Genomic DNA, 21,450 nt, shown 5'->3' on the forward strand with positions numbered 1-21,450 from the left:
ACAATTAATCAAAGCCAAGTAGCAGCACCTACGCAGTCAGCTCGAATGTCCTGCGTGTGTGTCCTTTAATCAAAGCGCATGATTTATGATCTTCAACAAAACAGAAAAAACAACCAAAAATTGTATATAGAAAGTCAGTTATAGTTATTTTTCTTTTCTATTTTTTGTCAATGGCCTTTGGCTTTGTTTGGAGCGTCGTTAAAAATTCGGCCTGCCACTTGGCCAGGACACTCAGCCAGTTGGCCAAATTTGCTGATGCCGATACCGAGCTGCTGCTGCCGCTGCTGCTGTTTCTGCTGTGACTGCCAGCCTTCATTAATCATAATTCAGAGCCTCCACTTCAGTTGCTGTGGCTGCAGATTATTTCTTGTTCTTGTGCAAAAGACACAAAACTGCAGTTGAAGAATTTTCAATGCCTTGAAAACTTTTGTACACAGTTTTCCACACAAATTTCTCATTTTCTTCTTTTTTTTATACTTTATTATTCCTCTCTTTTTTTGTCAAATATTCTCGTCATGCGAAGGCGTTCTAGTTATTCAACTTGGCCTAATGAAAGGCGCATTCAGAGGATCAACAGTCATTGACTCTTCTTTCATCATCTGCCCTAACCCATCGGCAGATGGCGAATCTAACCTTGTCTAGAACGTAGTTTGCTGATCTCTTAGTCTGGCAACCAATAGTGGATATATATATAGTACAGTGATATTACATAATTTGATCGAAAATACAAGCTAATCATTTGTATGCCTTTTCTTGAATGTCTTTGAAAATATCTCTGACTAGTCCTTTGCAAATTGTTCCCAACATTGTTTGGAGCTGCGTGCATTTGTAGCTGGCGGCAGGATTACGGCACATCTAAGGCAACTGCTCTCTATTCAAGATATTGATGACCGAATCGGGCAACTTGTCACTCAAATTATGCAAACCCAGAGGTCTAAAAGGATGCCGCTGGCGGCCAAGCTTCAAAGGACAGCCACTGCTTCTGGATAGAAGGGATAATCATGTTCGCATGCGTGTCTGTTAATTTGTTATAATATCACGTAAGAATTGTCATCGAATCGATTTTTTATGTTAATGCCGCAAGGTGACAACTCAATTTGTCGCTGGGCAACAGCAGCAGCAGCAGAAGCAACAAAAACAACAACAGCTTGCCTGGCCTGCCGAACGTGTGTGCACAGTGGGCTGAGTGGCTTAGCAACCGGGCTCGAAGTTCGAGCTATTGGCCAAGTGCTGGCGACGTGACCTGCTGCTAAACAGCAGCAAATCCGTTGCTAAATTCTCTTCTGCAGATTTCAAATTTGGCACAAATCGTGCGCGTTGCCCTGACGCCAGCTTTGGACAGGAAGCCAGGACCTTTCCGCATGTGGTTATCCGGCTGCAATCAGCGACTCTGTTGCTGCTGTTGCAGTTGCTGCTGCTGCTGCTGCTGCTCCATAAACAGCAGACACATTTACTTAGGTTACACACAAACACGCTCTCGAATTGGGTCTTCAGTTTCCTCTTCCTCTTCCTGCGACGCCACTTGTCGTCCTGTTGCTGATGTCCTTGTCTGCCGCGCTTTGTTTTTGCTGCACTTGTTGTTTACACAGTTGGCCAGCCAGTTGCTCTAAAATAAGTCGGCGACATCGGCATCCCTTTGTTTTACCCATTGTGCAATGTCCTGCTCGCTCAGCAGATCCTTCCTTTAACTACACAACATGTTAAATGCGCCGCTCGACTTGCTTTGCTATGTGAGCACTTGCAGTACTTGACATATTTTAGGGGTAATTCTAACTAAATAAAAGGAGTATTTAAATAATGGAGTGGGAAAGTGGTGAAGATAGATACGAAGAGTGAAATGAAACATTGAATTTAATTTAAATTAAACTAATCAAAAATCAGAAAAAACCTTTAATTTTTTTCTTCTTTTAATTAATATTTCAATTTGAGCGATTGTACGTGAGAACAGATGAAAAGAACGATAGTCAATCACCATATATAATATAGGAAAATATTTCTTTTAATAATAATGATTAATGATATTTATAATCATTTGATGTACAAAAATAAACTTATTTTTCTAAAACATATGGAATTTACTGATAAGACCAGCATGAAACTAGCGGTATATAAAAGCAATGTTTAATATTTATATAAACAGAAATTAGTTAAATAATATACACAAGAATCCAAATTAAATAGATTTATAAGGTATATTTAAAATAAATATAAATATATATACTAGATAGTAAATCAAATATACTCCTATTAAAATTATTTAAGCACAATATTTCCTTGTTCATCTGATAATATTATCAATAAATTGTATTTTAAATACTTTGACTATGAGCACTTAAAACTGAAATTTGATTTAAGCTTTCAATAACTTGTTTGACTGTGAGTATAACAGCTCATCAATCATATAACTGCTTTCTAGACTATTTTAGGGTTTACTACATAGTCTTTAATCTTTCATAATATATAAAGAGTCCCGCTTGGAACATTTCAATACCTTAAAGGCCTTATTATATTCTCGTTTGGAACATAGAAGAGGAAGAACTCACAGGTCTGCATAATTCTTATCTAATAGCTCATTATATGTATTTGGAAAGGTTTTTTCAATGTTTGTCGCCCGCATCCACAGCAACAGCCTCCGCCCTAGCTCCCTTTGCTGCACACGCCCGCGTTCCTTGACCATGACAACCCCACAATAGTAGTCGAAAACATAATAAAAAGAATATAAAATTCCAACGAATCGGGGAAAAAAACAATTAGCAAACAACACCAATGGAAATTTGGCTAAACAATGGACAAATATTCATTTGAATACCAAACTCTGCTGCCATTGGGACATTTGTTTGGGCTCGCAATTGTTACGCCTCCATGTGGCATAAATTAGAGGCCACTTAGATGGGCAGCTAGGGGCAGCCACAGCCAGAGCCAGAGCCAGAGCCAGAGCCGTGACTCGATGCTTGTTGCATAAAAATTGATTAACAATATGCGGAAATATTTAGTTATGTTTGATTAGAGCGGCTCAGCTGAAAGTGCGGCATCATCTCTCAGAGCGCTCGATGCGGAGTTTAAGTGGTCAAAGCAGAGCCAGAGGCAGAGCCAGCGGCAGCTGGAGGGGTAGTTAGAGCAAAATGTCACGCCGGATGTGGCAGTTAGTTATTGCCGTAGTTGTCGCTGCTACTGAGGTGGCTGACTTATGCGGGCCTCTTCTGCTGCCCCACTCAAATACTTTCACTTAACTCGCGGACACAGTAACCAGAAAAATCAAGCCGCAATGCACGCCCCTCGGCCACGCCCCCCCTGTCGGCAGCCATATCGATGTGCAATACGATAACTGATCGTTATCGTTACCTGGCGCATTCAATATCGCGGCGACCTGCAACACGGAAGTGAAATTTGAATGTGATCGACGAGGGGCGTCGTCCAATTCGCCTTTGTTCCGCATTCTGATGTGGAAATCGTAGAAAAACGCCGCGATTTAAAAAGCGAAAGTCGCAGGACTCCACGCTGATACACACCGGAAATGGTTTCACTTTTATCGAGCAGTTGAGGTGCTCCGCGCTGCACGCTGATTTATGTGTGCCTAGTTACCCAAGTGTCAGGTTACGCATTAAGGATGCCAGAGCACCCAACCACACACACTCACATACACACACACACACACAAGAAGAGACACACTCAACAATAGTTAATTGCTTTAAAAATATGTGTACAACTAAAATTCAGCGAGGCATATGAGTTTTGTATACCCTGTAAACATTGCGAAACGCTCTGAAGGGCATACTCAGTAATTACAAATAGGAATTGTATGAGATCTCGAAGAGTGTATGTAGCAGATATAGATAAATAACAAACAGTGCTGAGCACAAGTATGTAACAAATGCAAGAAGATGAAAATTAAGATATACAAATGATCAAGTAGAGAAGTTTATTCAATTTAATTGGATATAGAAGTTATACTCTTGTTATTTAAGTTCATATATCTGTAGCTATATTTCTATATAGTCTACAAAAATTGGGGTTTTAAATCAACTCCTCTTTCTCATAACTAAATGTAGTGTTGATAGCCTGCGTAAATCTTAAATTATAATTCAAATATTCAGATATTGCCTTGTAGGTCGAATTTAAATAAAAAATACGAAAATGGCCTACAAAGGGTTATATTTGAAATAAAGTCTGTCTAGCTATAATCTCTAACTATTTATAATGCTATAGTTATTTTTATATTTTCATACCTGACCAAAACATTAATTCTGAATCTAAATAGTGACGCACTTTTCAAATATTAAGCTAACTTGATTTCTAAATCTGCAGTAAGCATTCTAAAATTTTGATATAAATTACAAAACAAATTTGCACAAAAATTAATATAATCTATCATGTATCTCAGTCATCTACAGGGCATCTTCTAGTCAGTCATGGTGATCAATTACAATGCCTTAGTCGCTTTATTCTGACGCTTGAACTTGTTGTTAAGGGGCAGGCAGACACATTTTGCATGCTTGATTCCACTGAGGGTTTCCTAATTTCTCACTTCTCATGCCCAGGCTGGTCAGCAGGTCAGTGCTGGATGGAGTGCTTGAATTCTTCACTTGGTCCATATGGTTATTATTTCTGTTATCCTTTTGCGCAAGATTGCACATCCGATGCGTGGGTTTTTGGATCCTGTGAGAGCGCATTATACGCCTCATGATTTGGGTCGGCTATGTCTGTAGAGATTTGTTCCGGGCAGCAAAAAAAAAAAAAAAAAATGAAGGAGAAAAAATCGTAGGAAGAAAAGGGATTACCGCCGGACACTCGACAATGAGCTGGCTTTAATGAGCTCAAACCGAACACTTGAAGTACGCACTGAGTCTCTCACACAGAGAGGGAGGGGGGCAAGCTGTTCACCTTCCCAGGCGGGTTCAAAGACTTCCACTTGGCGCCACAGAGTAAATTTAGACAGCTAATACGAAAATATTTGACCTAACCAAATCACCAAAGTCACTTTGCATGATAAGACCCAACGTAATACCTCTCGGAGCTCGCAGAGCTCTCAACGTCATCATCGTCAGCACCCACACAACAAAGGGGCCAAGTTCAGCAACATTTTAATTTCTATTCTAATATTTCGTTGCATTATCTACAAATGCATTCCTTTTTCTTTTTCTTAATTTCTTTCTTTTTTGCCTCTGAAAACTTATCAGTATCAGTCAGAGTACTCACGACGAATTGCAATTGAGTAAACAGAGCCGGAAATGCATTTGCTTTCACCGCCGTCCGTCTCTACAGACATGCCCCATGGTGTTATCGCAGGTTCGTCTCCCGCTCTCTGATTGCCGATTGACCCGTCAGCGAGACTCGGGCGAAATTTATTTGCACGATTGTAATACACTTAGGAGTATGTGTAATGCGACTTCTGTGCATTGTTGTTGACGTGGTTCGGGTTCGAATTCGATTTATCAATTCTCTCAATACTTTTCGCATTATCTCTATGGATTGTTGACTTATTGCAAAAGGGTGTGTGCTTTATTATACAGTAAATGCAATTGATATAAAATGAAATCGCTTCAATTATTAAAGATAGAGAGATTTCTCAGACTTTGCCCCATTCATGCTTCCCATATCATATTCACTAAATTTACTCTCCATTTCATTTATATGCACTTTATGCACATCTCATTCCCTTCACACTGTCCGGCTCAATTTCCAATTTTTCATTCTTTCATTTGACCTTTTTTAGTGCAGATTGATTAAGAGCAAATGACTTGAGCTACGTGAGAAGCAACTCGAAATGGAAGTGAACAACTGGATTACTAGGAATTTGGGAATTTAGCTAGCAATTAAGACAATTCAGATGCAGATAATTGGCGAACTGTAACACTAGATGCCAACAGAGACCTGGGCTACTGTGGATCGACACACCTGAGCCTGGATCCCTGATCTCGATCACAGCGATAAGCAGCGGCAAGCAGCTCAATCAAGACAAGAATCATTTGACATTTTAGCGCCCCACAAAAGACAACAAATGCACAGCGAAGACCTGTTCAATCTAGCGTATGGCAGGAAAGTATCAGATGGCAGACAACTTCAAGGATTCCCACACACACACCCGCACACACACAGAGCCGGAAAAATGCTCATGAGATGCAGATAAGCTGCCGTCAACCTGCCAGTTTTGTGGTTGACAGTGGCTCCATTGTTAGCTGCTGCTGCTGCTGCTGTTCAGAAGGAAGCGCAGTCCAGTTGACATTTGCTATGTGTGGCAACTCAATCGGCTGCAGCTGCAATCTTGCAGCATCCCTCTGCCCTGGCTAGCTGCAACCGCAAAAGCAAGTAATACGAAGCCATTTTGCGCCGGACACTGCACAAAAAAGGACACAACAACAATAAAATAAGAAACTGGCCAAAAAATTCTAAACATCAAGAAGATGAGAATCCTTTGTCTGTTGGCTATGTTCGATTGCTTTTGTCTGTTGACCATATTGTCTGCAGTCTGCAGTATGCAGTCTGTAGCCTGGAGTCGGAGCGAAAAAAGGTTTAAGAAGTGCTCTAAAATTTCGCAACATGTTTCACATTATTAATGATGATGAGCCCTCACTCAGCTCAGCTGCGAGATCCCTTTTGTTCGCCTCGGCTGACCATTGTTTCGGGCCTCGCTCTTAACGAGCGTCTCATGAGTTTTCTATGGAAGGCAGCGGCGCAGGGCGCAGGGCGCAGCGGGCGATGCCTTAAGCAGCTCTAGGCTCCCACATGTTGTACACTCAACTTGCATAATCTCAGCGCTTGACCAGCTCAACATATTTCCGAATGCCACGCCCACTTCGAGTAGATGAAGCGTGCAGTTGCACGTATCATTAGGCAGACGTATATTTCCTCTACTGTGGGATTATTTATCGATATCTGCGTTCTGCTGCTGACTTATACAAGATGATATCAAATATTGCGACTCTTCATTACGTTTCCTTATTCCATTTTTTTTGCAGCGTAATGAGAATCCTTTATGCAGCAGCCACACAGTCAACCCTCGCGCAGCAAGGATGCGCATTCACTTTCCCATGACGCATTGCCGCAACTGTGGCAAGTGTTGCATCCTTCTGCCTGTGTGTGTGTGTGCGAGTGTGTCTTTTTGTGTTTGGGTGTGGGAAAACAAACACTTTCACTTGCGCGCACTCACAGTCTCCTCACATTACAACACGCATCCTGTGCGCAACCTGCAAAGGATTGACGGGCAGCTGACAAGTGTCAACTGCGACGCGTTTCTTTTTCTTTACTTTTTGGTGATAAATCGTTGGGCACAACAAACAAACCGAAGGAGAGGGAGCGAAGACAGATCGAGGCTTAAATTATGCACAGAGTCCAAATAGTTGAGGAAATAAAAATTGGCCACTAGGCGTTTGGGCCCTAAAAAGGATATTAGGCGCTAAGTGTCATCGAATCGTAAAAAGGACACAAATGCAATCAACTGCAGACATTCCAAGGCATTTTTTCGCTTACACGCGCAATACTCGTAAGTGTTGTCCCTGTTATCCTGCCACGGCCATATTCTGTGCGCCAAGGCAGGGCATGGCGCTTTTATGACCACACACACGCACCAACACACGCATTCGACACTTTGCCGCAAATTAGTCGCCAGCTAGTAGCTCCTGCTGCTCCTGCTGCCTTCCGCTGCCTTCCGCTGCCTCCGCCTTCGTCTGCAACTACCTCACTGAACTACTTTTTTATGCTGAACGCTTTACGCATTCCAGCAAACGTTAAACGCGACATTAAGTGACCCACATGACACAACAAACTTGGCGTAGTTCCTCTCTAACATCTGTAATTCGCTTTTCGCTGCTGTTTTAGGTTTATGGATCCACTGACGCCTAGTCGCGTTTTCACAACACATTCTTAAAAAGGATAATATAATCTAAGTGAGTTGAATTTGACTCGCAGTTTGTTTACCTAAATCAAAACATTTAATACTGAGTAACTAGCACGAGTTTAGATAATACAAATAAGAAGAGGCATACTATTAATCTTGGGTTTCAAATATACACAATTTATTTACTTTTTCGGATTTACTCCTTCGCAATCAAATAGATTTTTAGAAGAAGGAATACCACTCAAAACGGAAAGTCATTCACATATTAACTACGATTAGAAAATAACAGACCTTAAATAAGTCAAATTTGGAGATGGTATCCAAGGTATCCAAGAAATAGGCGAAATTTAAACACTAGCTCTTGACAAAGTTCTAATCGGTAACATTAAACAGTTGGGGCTAAATAGAATCTCCTTATCCTAAAATAGATATATATATATATGTATATATAATAGATATATGAAGGAGATATATATATTTAATAGATATATTAAGGATTTTGCCATTACATAACATTCTACCAAAGCCACTATACTCTATTTCTCATTTTCATTGGGTTCAGGGTATAAAAAGTCAACTTCCTTCATTACGATTCTCGAGTCTCATACAACTTCACCCCAACATTTAGTTTCTTTTCAGATACAGTTTTTAGTTGGCTCCACTGATTGGATGTTTCGAGGAGCTTCGACCTGGCAACTCTCCAACCCCAAGTGCTAGTCCCCTCTATTAATTTAAGAGGAAAACTAAGTAAATAATACAAATGTCTTGGGATACATGCAGGGCGCTATTTTTGTCAGCAATTCATTCATTTTGTTCGCTTAGGCGTTGCAATTGGTTGACTTCCCCTATCGCGATCACTCGCCCCACTCTTTTCCGGATCGGGGAAGCGTGCCTCACTCGCTCGCCGCCTGCTGCATTTCAAATGTTAAAAAGTTCAAATATTTTTTACAACAAAACCCCAAGCAAATGTCTCATTTCCTTTGCAACGCGGCGGCAGCACAACTGCAGCAATTGTCTGTGCAAAGGCAAGTGGCAGGGGCAAAGGGATGGAGGCGGACGCATATGCGCGCCACTTGGAGTATTTTAAATAAATGATATTTTTTCCTTCCCGGTTGAGCTAGTCGAGGGGCGAGCAACGTCTTCGCTCTCATCTGCGCTGCACATTTTTCACCTTTGCTTGACCTTGAGTGCGTGCCTGGCAGCTGAAAATGGCTGGAATACGAGCCGAACTGGGGGATACGAAACGCAGCTATGCCAACTCGCATTAGGCCGACAACTTTTCACTTAGTTCATTTATAATAACCAAATGCCTGACGAGAAGGAATGCACTTCATATGTCTGCCCATTTCACAGAACAGCAATCTATACTAATCAACGCATATTACTTAAGATCGGAAATTTAATTGAGTTTGACTCAAACAGATATATTTTCGAAATGCCTTGGATCTCAAGACTCTGCTAGAATTTAAATACAGAATAAAAAAACATTAGTGAAAAAGGCCTGGGAAAATGACCTATACTCTCTGCTGGACACAAGGATCAACTCATAGGCCCATAGGAGTTGCCGCATTTAGTGAAAGGAAATCTGTGGGACTGGACAGCAAATAGAACCTGTGCCTGAGCCACCGAAACACCTGTGAGAATGTTCAACAAAGCGCAAGAGATGCGCAAAAATTGCATGAACCAAAATTCCAAGAGTAAATACAGTGCAAGAGTAAGAAAGAGAGAGAGAGCGAGCGAAAGGGAACACGAAACCACTTGAGCCAAAACAAAGACACGCTCAGACCGCAAATAGAGGACGTGGCCGAGGTTGCTTTCCATTGATGCTAAAAACGAGAGCCACGAATCGAATTCAAAGCAAAGTGAAGTGCATCCGTTTGCATTTTCACTTTCACAATGAAAATCGAAACCGCAGAGCGTACACACATGCAGGATACGCCTGTGTAATCATCATCATCAGCACCATCATCAACAAAAACAACAACGTGTTCTAGTGTCCTAGTTTTGCTGCTGCAAACAATAAACCGGACACTGCGATCGTATTGCCACATCGTGCAGATTGCATCCTTGAAGAAGATATGTTTTTATTCAAGAAATCAATATCATATATTTATCCCAAAAATAAAAAATACAGCGGAAATATATTTCGCAAAAAATAATAGAAAATAAAAATAAAAACGAAATAAAAATAAGAGACAAATTCGCTGGAAAAATATAAAATCTTAAAAGTCATTTGTTATTTCTCCAAACAAGTAACCTGGTTTACTGTCTCGTCTGCTGCTTCGCACTCCCATTTAACTTTTAACCCAAACACGCCCTAACACAATATCATATCGCCGATCTGGCATCAAAACCGTCCGGGATCCTCTCTCATAGCTCATAGCACATAGCTCAATTCGTTGCGCTTACGATTTCAATCATTGTCCCTATACCAGTTCCTTAGGGTAACCCTTAGCTACCCTTTCGCTGGCAAGTGCAGCGACTTTGTATCCTTTTTATTTTTCTTTTGCCTTTTCTATTCTTCTTCATTTCTATGGGCAACACCTTCGTCTTTTATTTGTGTCGTCTTTTTAACCTTTTACTTCCCTTTTACATTGTCAACGTTTCAGCTTATCCTCATTCTTTGTTATTCCTAGGAATTATGTGTGTGTGTGTGTGTGTGTGTGTGTGACTGCCCCCGCAACGTTGCATGCCGTGAGAACTGATTGCAATTTAATCCTTTGCGCAAGACCTGCTCTGCGAACAATGTGCTGACATTATGAGTCATTTGAGCACAACCCGTTCTAGGCTCCTATTCTACACGAAAACAAGGAAAACGAGCTGGTAGGAGAAGGGAATCCCCTAATGTATGCTCATCAATTTAATGAGACACAGCAAAGGGCAACAGAACAGTCTGGCCAAATGGCCACTAGCAAACAGAGCACGTAAATAAAACAGTAAGTAAACTAAAGGGCAGTATACTTACACACATAAACAAAGCTTAAGCATAGCTGCCACCCACTCACCCATTTATTACACCCTTTCAGACACAACACAATTTTGCTGAAAGCTTTGCCGACCACAACAAACCGTTAAGTTTGACTACAACAAATATGGCCGCCCACTCACTCGCAAGCACTCACACACGGTCACATACACGCCACAACAAGCACTCACACGCACACACACACACACTCATACATACACACATGCACAGTCATAACAATGACGAGAACGCATGTGCTCCACTTTAACACTTTCGCTCTCTTTCGAACGCACATGGCAATTTTAACCCTTTTAATGCCGTCTCCGTCTGCGTTGTCGTCTGCGCGCACACACACGCTCACACATATACGCTCATATATAGCCGGCCATTGACTTGCCGCCTCATACTCATTCATACTCACACTCACACACACACTCACACTACATTGCATCCAATGGGGGACGCTCTCTTAACTGGCTACTCAATTCGCTGCGACACTGTTTCGCTCTTCGCCGTGCTCTTTGCGTGTGCGTGCTGAAAGGGGAAAGCAAGCCTTTTGTTCTCGTACCCCTTCACACACATATGCGAGCAATTGAGTGAGTTTTTTCTTTGTTCACTCGTTTTTTATGCACCCATTCGAAAGTGAAAGGATATCTCAACGCACAAGTGTGTGTGTGGCTGTGTGTCTGAGCAAAAAAGGGTGAGAGCGCACATTATCGATCTGTGTGCGTGCGGCGAAAATCTGAGTGAAAAACTCTTTCGCTACGATTCGTCGTGTTCGCCTTAACTCTTTTCAATGGTCGCGCGCATTAATATTATTTTGACAGCGCGCGTCATTTGGTGTTTGTCGTTTGGATGAGTTTGCGTCGCTGTATGGCGCTATGTTGTGCTTGTGTGTGTGTGCATGAATGAATGAGCAAGTGAGTGAGTGAGTGTGTGAGTGGTGTGGTAGGCGGAGTTTGATCGATATATTATTCAGGAAATGGCGTCGCAACTCTTTAAGACCCAATACAACTTTGTCGTGTTCAAGGAAAAACGGAACTGATTTGATGAAGCAAATATGCGAATAGTTTTTTTTAAATTGAGAACATATTCATATATATTCATATATTCATATATAAATATTAAATGTACAAATTTTATTTTTGGTTACAATTTATTTAAATATGATTTTTGTACGATATGTAATATATATTTCATATATAATTATTCTTAGATATCCGATTTTTTTTCTGATAAAATTTATTCAAATGTTATTATATTAGTTAATTATTAATATCTATAATAATAACTTAATAATCACAGCAAAATTTTATCAACACACATACATATATATCTATATATAAACACATACGTACATACATATGTATATATATATTTATATTCCATTTCATTCTGCTCACATTCCCGTTGCTGCGCAGCTCAATGTGGACAGCAATTTGATAGATGGGCGCCATTCAAATCTTGGCTAAATGTCTAAGCCAAATTATATAACAGACAAACATATGTAAGCAAAATGCATTTCCGAAACGAAAAACAGATACATCATCCTCAAAGCTGAGACGCAGCACTAACATACTGAAGGAAATTTAAAGAGCTGACCCAAAATAAATGCAAAAGATGATATGATGAAGGAGCTGGCAACCCTAAATAGCGCAAAAATTGATGAGACCAACTGGGGAGATACACCCACACACACACACGCACCCACAGATACACTCACTTACTCAATCCCAATCCTGCCTTCATTAATAACTAATATCCTGCGGTCGCAAATAGCATTAGCTGGCAGGACAACACACACATACAAATACATACATACATACATACATACAAACATAGCAGCCATATAGTCAGCCATTGTTGTTTTTTGCCTTTGGTTTTCAATTACACAAGGAGTTGTGGCACAAATAAGGTTATACACATATATGTGTATGTATGTGTGTGGGTGTGTGTGTGTGTGGCAATCGATGAAAGTTTGAAATTAACACCCAAATAATGGTGAGCCTTGAGTCCTGCGTAATTAATGAGTGCACAAATATCCGTGGCAAACTTTGCCTATGATTGGGCAACTTTTTGGACAATCGCTCAAGCTGCCAGCTGCTAAAGTCTTGCTTCCTGGCAGCCTTACAAGCAAATGATTTTAGCCAAAAACGACGCAAATATACACATGCAGATATATTTACGTATATATAAATAAATATTGTCTTCAATTTAAGAATTGTTTTCTTGCAATTTAATTTAGCAACGGGAGAAATTTAAGGATTAAAATGTATATATTTTTTCTATTTTTAAGAATTTAAGTTTGATTTTGTTTTCCAATTATATTAATATATGTGCACTAAATAACAGATTAAAACAATTATAAAAACAATTAATATTTTTAAATTTAGATTTCACTTGGTTGATTATTAATACATATAAATATATATTAGACTTATATCATTCTGATCTTATGGTCATTTAATCATTTGCAATTTGTTACAGTGTATTTAGCTCGTTCCCAGCATAAATTCCAATTAACACGATAATTAAGTTGTGAAGCTCTTTCCCACACATAACTCAATATATACTCGATTTATTTAAATTCTCAACAATCGAGTAATTAAACGCTGCTTTGGCAACCCTAACAAATCGTGGGCGTTAATTGAAGCAGAGGCATCATCAAAAAGGGGGCGCATTTGCGTGTCCAAGTTGATTTCTTCCATCTCCATCCCATTCAAGTGAACACAACAATGCCGACCGAACGAGCGGGCAACTTGAATTGAAACACTTTCTCATTCAAATTGGGCAGGAAATGTCAGGCGAAATCTCAAGCATAATCCGTTGCCATGTATCAGTCGTTTATATTGTGACATACTCAAAAAAGAACAAAAAAAAGTGAAAGAAAAAACACTTTTCAATTCGCACACAAAAGACCTATTTATGTTGGCGAGTGTACGACGTATTTTCGGGCATTTGCAACCGTTTCGTCATTTGGCGCCTTTTGTGTGGTTTCTGGGGTTCTTAAGTGGCGACAGCAGAAGGTATTGCATACGGTCTTCCCACAGATTGGTTTGATATGGATATATGTGGGCTATGATTATCCACAAAATGAAGAACTTTTTCTATTGTCGCTCATTGCTGATGAATAGACAAAAGCTGGGGATAAACATGCGGATAAGCGCTTGCTCGCGGATCGTACTTGACTAGCAAGTGGGGCGAGTTAATAGACGGTTCGTGTTAGATGATTAACTTAATAACAGCCTTAACTATTGACATTAATTGAGAACCTGCACGCCTTAACTTGGAAATATTTTAGAGATAAACGAATCTTTTGTACAAAATAGGCGTATATTTTCATATATTTGTTGACAAACTAAAAAAAAAAAAAAAAAATACAAATATTTTATCTGAAAAAATATTCAGCCTATTACTTCTTATATTTTGTAACTAATTATGTTACATAATTAATTAGACATTCTTACCACAGATACTAAACTATCAAAAAAAAGTTTTTGTATACAACTGCATAGCTAGATATTGTAATATCAAATCAAATGTGTTTTACATTCCTCACGTAAAAACTTAAATAATAAATTAATTATCATAATAAAAATAATATTTTAAATTTGTATCCATTTTTCATCAGAAAAATTTGAATTTATAAATCAAAAAAATCAAAAAATACAATATTTTTTCAAGTTTCTATCCTTTCTGACTAAATTGTTATTAAATTTTAATTTTAAGTGTAAGTAATAAATTCTCTGCCAATTTATTTGTTGCTTCAACTTTCTCTCATCTGTTATTCCTCACATTAACTCAGTTCCTTTTATTTCCCATAATACAAACGAGTTGCGCTAGGCAAGACTCTCTAGGCAACACTCTTTTAATGCATCCATTAAAATATATCAAATGCTCATAACAGAATAAGCAAAGTCCATTCCCAGGCATCGTAATATGGTAGGTTGCTAGCAATACATACATATGTACATAAGTATACAGCTACGTAGCTATATAACCCTCAAGCCAAGACATGCCACGGCCCATTGAGACTAACGAGCGACACATGCAACTAGTTAACACTAGGCGAGTGACCAGACCAGGGTCGCGATCGGAGGGGTGTAGCTATTGATATTAATGTGCGATCAAACATGGCACCCGTTGATTGGCCGGCGAGTCGAGCACAGGAAGTCCGAAGACTCATTTATTAAGAGCGCGAGGCCGCGACAACAGGTAGCCAAACAAATTGGTTTTAAGTTTATTTTCTTTTTTTCCATTGAAATGCCAGACCTTTAAATAGAATTTCGGACGCCCACGAGGGGCAGTCGAGCGATCAGGCAGTCCATAGCCAAAGCCAATTAATAGAGTCGCAAAACAAATTAACCCCAAAACAAAATCAACACGAAAACTTTTCACTGACACACGTCAGGTTCCCAAAACCGATGAGCGCCATATGGCCAAACGTCTAAGTCGAGACAAGCAAGCGAAAAAATAAAAATATAATAAGCAAGAATGAATCAGCAGAGCTGCACCAGCTAGAAGATGCCCTGTAAACAACTTAGAAATGAAGATATTACACTTAAAATGTAAACTTACACTATTTATATCAAAGGCAAAACAAAGAAGAATAATGCCCATTGCTCTTTAACCTCCTTCACTATTTATACACTCTGTAGGGTTACAACTTCACACGACTTCTACACCCATATTGAACAAGTGCTGGGCGCACTAGACTAAACTCGTTTAAGATAAAACTTATCCCTTCAATAATCCTTTTCTATTCCAAAAGAATCTCTCTACCTTATAGGATCTATACTATTTCAACCTTATATACCCATTTTCAATCAGTACAGGGCATACAAGCAAAAACGACAACAACATAAGTAAAACACTATGAAAACAAATAAATACTCATCTGATGTTTATGCCGCATATGCTCTGATTTCTTATTGAGTTTCAACGCGTGCCTCAAGTGAACTCCAACCTCTTTCTGTGGGGCACCGAGAATAAAGACATCGAATTGAGGGAATGTGATGCAAGAGTCATAAAGCAGACAGAAAGACAAACAAGATCGTTACCAGAAGGGAGCGCCAGAACAAGAGATGATCACTAAATTAAGGGTTAGAGCTCAAAGACGATTATCAAAAAAAAAAAAGGCATCTTAAAAAAGGAGAAACGGGAAAAAAAAGGAAAGGGAAACGAAGGCAAGGAGCAAAGGGTGCTCGTGCGACCCTTTGATCTTGATCAGGATCAGGGTCGCGATCTCTAAGCGGCTTGCTAATGAGCTCATATTTCCCTTTGCCAGACCCTGACTTCCTCTAATGCGTATGGAGTTGGAATTAAATTATCTTGCGGCTGCCCTCGTGGCATTTTAATGTGTCTAATGTGTCGCCCCCCTCTAAGTGGAAAGAGTTGATGTGGGGGACCGCCCAGTGCCGAGTCCTCTGCCCCTGTGGCAGCTCAAGTGTTTTTCTTGGCGTTTGGCCATGTCGCTCACGTGTCAAATTAATCATTTAGGGAGCGAGTTCCTACCAACTGGTTGTGACAGCCAGCTGATTTAGTGGCTTAGTTAAGATCAATGATCGTGCAATGCGATCGGGCTTGGGGTTAGCAATGTGTTGCGCATGAGGAATCGATTAGGTCACAGAGGTGCAACCGAGGAAGTCATTGATAAAACGCCGAGATTTGACTTGAACCTGCGAGTAAAAGTGCTTCCAGATGGAATTCCTTTCAGCTACTATGCATTATATTGATCGACGATGGAAATAATCTTTGCTGATATTCATGAGTTATGGCAAATGCCGAAAGTAAGACGAACACAACGCTGAGGTAGGTCGGAATGTTAATAGAGAACAGCGAACGATGAAATGGAATACGTAAATTTGAGACTTGGCAGGAATACCAATGAAATTCTACTAAGAACTGAGCAAACTGAGCGCGAAATGCGCATTGATTGAGTAATGCCATAATGGATGTTTGAGGAATGTCAATGAAAAGGTAATTAAAAATTATAAAACAGCGGATTTACAGATGCCAAATAAGGCATGACTGAAAAACTATAAATAAAAGTTTAACGATTCTTTTATGACAATTCCATTTGATGGCTCTCTATAAATGGAGTAATAAAACTGAAAAGCTGCTCAGCTGAGCGAATATCTAAGGCCCTAGCTATGATATCTTTATTTACAACGCTTGAGCTGTATTTATCGTAAGATGCAGGTCAATTAATTGTGCTCGTTTAGTTCTCACAGAACTTTTGCGCACAGCATCGTCTCAGATCTCCTTCTCCTTCCCTCACTCACTCTCCCACTCTCTCTCTCTCTTTCTGTCGCTCCAACTCACTCTGCACCACTCAAAACTCTCACACGTAAACAAAAAGCACCGCAGTTTTCACATGCGGGCTGCGGTTAGCCGAGACGGGACAAGAGCGCTGACCAAAAGGCGATCAGCAAACGATCGACTGAGAGGAGCCAGAGCGGGCGAGGGGAAGGGGTAGCAACTACATAGCTGAAAGATCGCCGCGACCGCTAATTACGAGTGCGTCAATATTTGCTGCGGCTGGCCGATCGTGAAAAACGGAGCAGCCTCACCATTATTACGGCTATTGACTAACCCAAATCGCAAGCAAACACAAGATGAAAGACGACGGCGACGCCGAAAGGATTCCCGGTTTCGAGGCTCAAGTGCGCACACGCGCAGGCGTCAATATTAGCACAAGGATAACGAGAGACGCGCGCGCGCACACAAAAAGGATGTTTGCGCTAATTGATAAAAACCAAAACGAAAACCAAATTATGATTTGTTTAGGATGCAACGCGGCTTCGCTCTGCCCTGCTGCGCTCTTGTGTAATTTGCGATAAGCGCTGCACAGTTCAATCAGAGATAAGCTTCAATCAGTGGAGCCGAAGTCGTAGTTGGCCCTTTTGTTCGCTCTAGGATCACAGGATGTCCATGTGTGCCCACCACAGGTGACGCTTGCCCTGATAAGCAACCGGGCAGGGGCAAAGGCGGGAACTGAGACGGAGGTGGGGGGTTTGCGCAAATTCATTTTTAGGCGTTTTCCGGGAAGCAGTGTTAAGTTCATGTTTGCGTCCTATTGTTTCTGGGAAAATTCTAAGCGATCGCATGATCGCCTAGTCCGAAGGAGCCTTATCTTGAGTGAAATTAGTCAGTTGGCCATCATTTCCTTTGACGTGAGTCAAATGCAAAGATTACTAAAGATATCCATTAGCTGAAGGGCTCATTATATGCATATTTGCTTATAGTTTTCGATATTTTACTATGAAAATTTGGCCAATTCTTTACAAGTTATACTTTTATACACGATTTTTATTGATATTTATGAAATTTGAGTTAAATTTGTTAATTCAGTTCATAGATTAGAGTGGTACAAATTTCAGCACCCAGGGCATATTTACTAAATGAAATCGAAGAAAGTGGCTTGAGCTTCCTATCCATAATCAAGGACTTGCTAAAGCATAATTTATTTGTGCGAGGTGTAATATTTTCAGCATGGTTTCTCAATTAAATTGTTCATAAATATTTTCATTTGTTATACAGTTTTGTAAGTACTATTATTTAGAAATATATAGTATTATCAAATTAAAATTTAAATCTATTAATAATACAAATTTTGGAGTATAAAAATAACATGTGTAAGATTAAATCCATATGAGTTTGTTGAACAGGTCTAGTTGGCACTTCTTATAAATTTATGTAGGCTTGAAATAAAATTAGTTTGATTTAGTTTTTCAATTTCTGCACAATTTTAGTGTAGGAATAAATAATTTTTTAATTTGAACTCCATTTTAATTAGTTCGATTTTTTCAAGGGAATCAAACAATTTCAATAAATAATAAATAAATTTTTAATTTGAATTCCATTTTAATTAGTTCGATTTTTTCAAGGGAATCAAACAATTTCAACAGTAATAATAGGTATTATTTTTAATAAATTAATTTTTAATTTGAATTCCATTTTAATTAGTTTGATTGGAAACAACCCATTTTAAAAGTAAATGTAAAAGTATTTACAATTAAATTCGTCTTATTAATTGTTTTCTTCATTCCCAATATCAATTTATATGTTGTATAAACTAGTGAAAACTCGATTTAGCGATAAATAATAAATTCCTTCAATATCATATTGGGTTACATTTTTAAAAAATTCAATTTTTATGTTACTTAACGAGAATTCGTTGACTCAAAATCCTTTCTTCAGTCATTCTCCTCTGGCCCTGGCCATTTAGTAAGTCATAAACGCAATTTCGATTAATTTCCAGCGAAATTCACTAATTAAAAGTAAGAGTGAAAATGGGGCGTCATCCACAGCTGTTGCCAAAGAAAGTGGCGAAGGGTTTTCCTCTCGCTGGCTGGCAAGTGCGGGGCGTATCGCGCACTAACAGGCGGCACACGGCAAGACGAACGGACCACAGGCAGAGAGGAATTATTAAGGAAAAGTAACATGTGTTTGAGTGAAGGTGAAAGGTGACGTGAGGCAGGGTGCATAAGAGTTGAGGCTGCATCGGTTCACATTTGACGATCGATGATGAAACGATTATGATGCGAAGCGAGCCCGTGCCGAGGAGCTCTGGAGTCTGATGTTTACTTTCGTTTTTCCTTGCGGCCAGCATAGTGCTGCATGCTGCAGCGCATCTAATTGCCGGCATGTGGGCAATGCCTCGAAGGGATGCACTGATGATCTTAAGGGGTTGCCATATTTTCCTAAATGCGTCATAAAACGTAGCAAAGAACGGAAAACGACAGTTGGCGAAAGTGTGGCCAGAACGAAAAGCAATCAAGTGTCTATACCAGCTGATAATAGGAAGCTCAAAGACAAAAGCCTCAATATATACGCGCTGCAAAGGATTTGCGATTGGACTTAAGGCTAACCAAAGCAAATGGCAACACATCATCATCATCAAACTCAGAGAGAGAGAGAGAGGAAAGGAGCTTCGGCTCGAATTCCAATAAGAGTCGCCACGTCATCAAATCACACAGCAAAAACCTCACGCAGCAACTACAACAAGTAGTAAAAACTTCCAAGTGTATATATACGTGCGTATATGTGCGTAAGCGATATATGTGTGTATGTGTGTTTATGAGATGATTTCATTTCGCTGTGCATGTCCCCAAACAGGACCCAACGGCAGCAGCAGCAGAAGCAGCAGTCGCCCATTGTTGGCGTGCCGAGCGGCCATTGTCCAACCCTTAAATCAAAGTGTACGCAATTTCGTTAATAATCCTCAAGACAATATCGAAACGCCATAACAATATCCTTTTGATGATTATCGCTGCTCCTACTTGGCATTTACTCCTGCTGCTCCCGCTGATGCCTCCCTTCGCTTTCGCCTGTCTATTGGCCACGGCTGCCGCAGTTGCTTTCATGTTTATTGCTTGGTTAAGGCGAAAGGATAATGGCCGCTGAGCAGCAGGTTACAGGACACTGATACAAGCAGCAATAGCAGCTGATGTTCCTTGGGCCCAGCCCCACTGATTGTCGGCGACTCTTTGCTTTCTTCTTTTTTATTACTTAGCCCAAAAAGCTGGCTCATTAAAGAGATGAAATCCTCTCGGCTCTGATAGTCCGCTTTCCCCATTTCAATTAAAGGTCAAATGTTACCTCTGTACAAAAATGAAAATTATAATACATAGAAGGCGAATAGACAATGTAAAAGACTTATATCAAAGGTAAAGATATATTATATATCCAGAAAAAAAGGTATATCCAAAATACATATAGTCATATTTATTAGCTCATTTTCAGCAGAGTTCTTAAGAAACCTCTCAGTATTTAGTTAAATTCATAACAAACAATAGATCATCTCATGAAACATAGGGGTTACCATCTTAAGACAAAAAGTAGACAAAAATCATATTGCGAATATATGTATATGGATATTCGAAATGATATTATGATGTTCTTGAGGAACTTTCAGTACAGAATATTCATTTGTAAGCTTTAAAACAAATCTTGTGAATTGCAAGACTGCTTCTTCTTAGCTAGGATGTTTACTCAAAAGTCATGTTCCCCCTTCACGAAACATTTGATACGAATTTCGGATTAGCCCATCCTCAAGGGCATAATGAGACAACGCACTTAGGCCCAAAAAACACCTGATGCGAAAAATGTCTGCCAAAGGATTTTCAAGGTGGCCAATGCGCAGTTTCCCTTTTAGCCAGCAGGACATCAGCAGGCTCATTTCAAATGCACGAAAAATTGGAAGCAAAAGGAAGCAAAAGCAAGAACAGAAAATGATGTCCAAACTTTTGACAAAACAAAACCGGAGCCGGAGTCGGAGCAGCAGACAACAAAAAAAGAAGAATATGCGGCAAATGCTCGCAACATTTCAGCTGAGGGATATACGAACTGGCAGCCAGCAACTCCTTTGGCTGGTCCTTTTCTTCCGTTCGTGGCCATTTAAAATTCTTTTCATGTTTAAGCGTGCAGAAGCAACCAAACTGAAAAGAGGAAAAGCAAAAGTAAAAAGGGAAAATATGTAAAAATTGTAAGAAAATATTAGAAGTATTAAAATTTTAATGCAAATTGTTATTTTATGCAAGAATGTGCGGTCCGTGCACGCAGCGTGTCCTTGCCCGTGTCCCTACGGCTGGGCTGTCCTTGGCTCGACTCAAATCCCCCTTTTGAAAAAAGGCTGCGTAAAGGATTT

At 39.9% G+C, this 21,450-nt stretch overlaps 1 long non-coding RNA gene across 1 annotated transcript; it reads left to right on the forward strand.

The window, feature by feature from the left end:
• The first annotated feature begins 398 nt into the window (after positions 1-398).
• Positions 399-6,495, forward strand: LOC149268831 (uncharacterized). The gene is made up of 3 exons (XR_016270279.1): positions 399-694; positions 784-1,040; positions 5,714-6,495. It is a non-coding gene; the product is annotated as an uncharacterized LOC149268831 (long non-coding RNA).
• Positions 6,496-21,450: the final 14,955 nt, after the last annotated feature.

The sequence above is a fragment of the Drosophila arizonae genome, chromosome 5 (genome assembly GCF_054131065.1).
Source record: "Drosophila arizonae isolate 15081-1271.41 chromosome 5, UAZ_ARI_1.0, whole genome shotgun sequence".
Taxonomy (NCBI): Eukaryota; Metazoa; Arthropoda; class Insecta; order Diptera; family Drosophilidae; genus Drosophila; species Drosophila arizonae.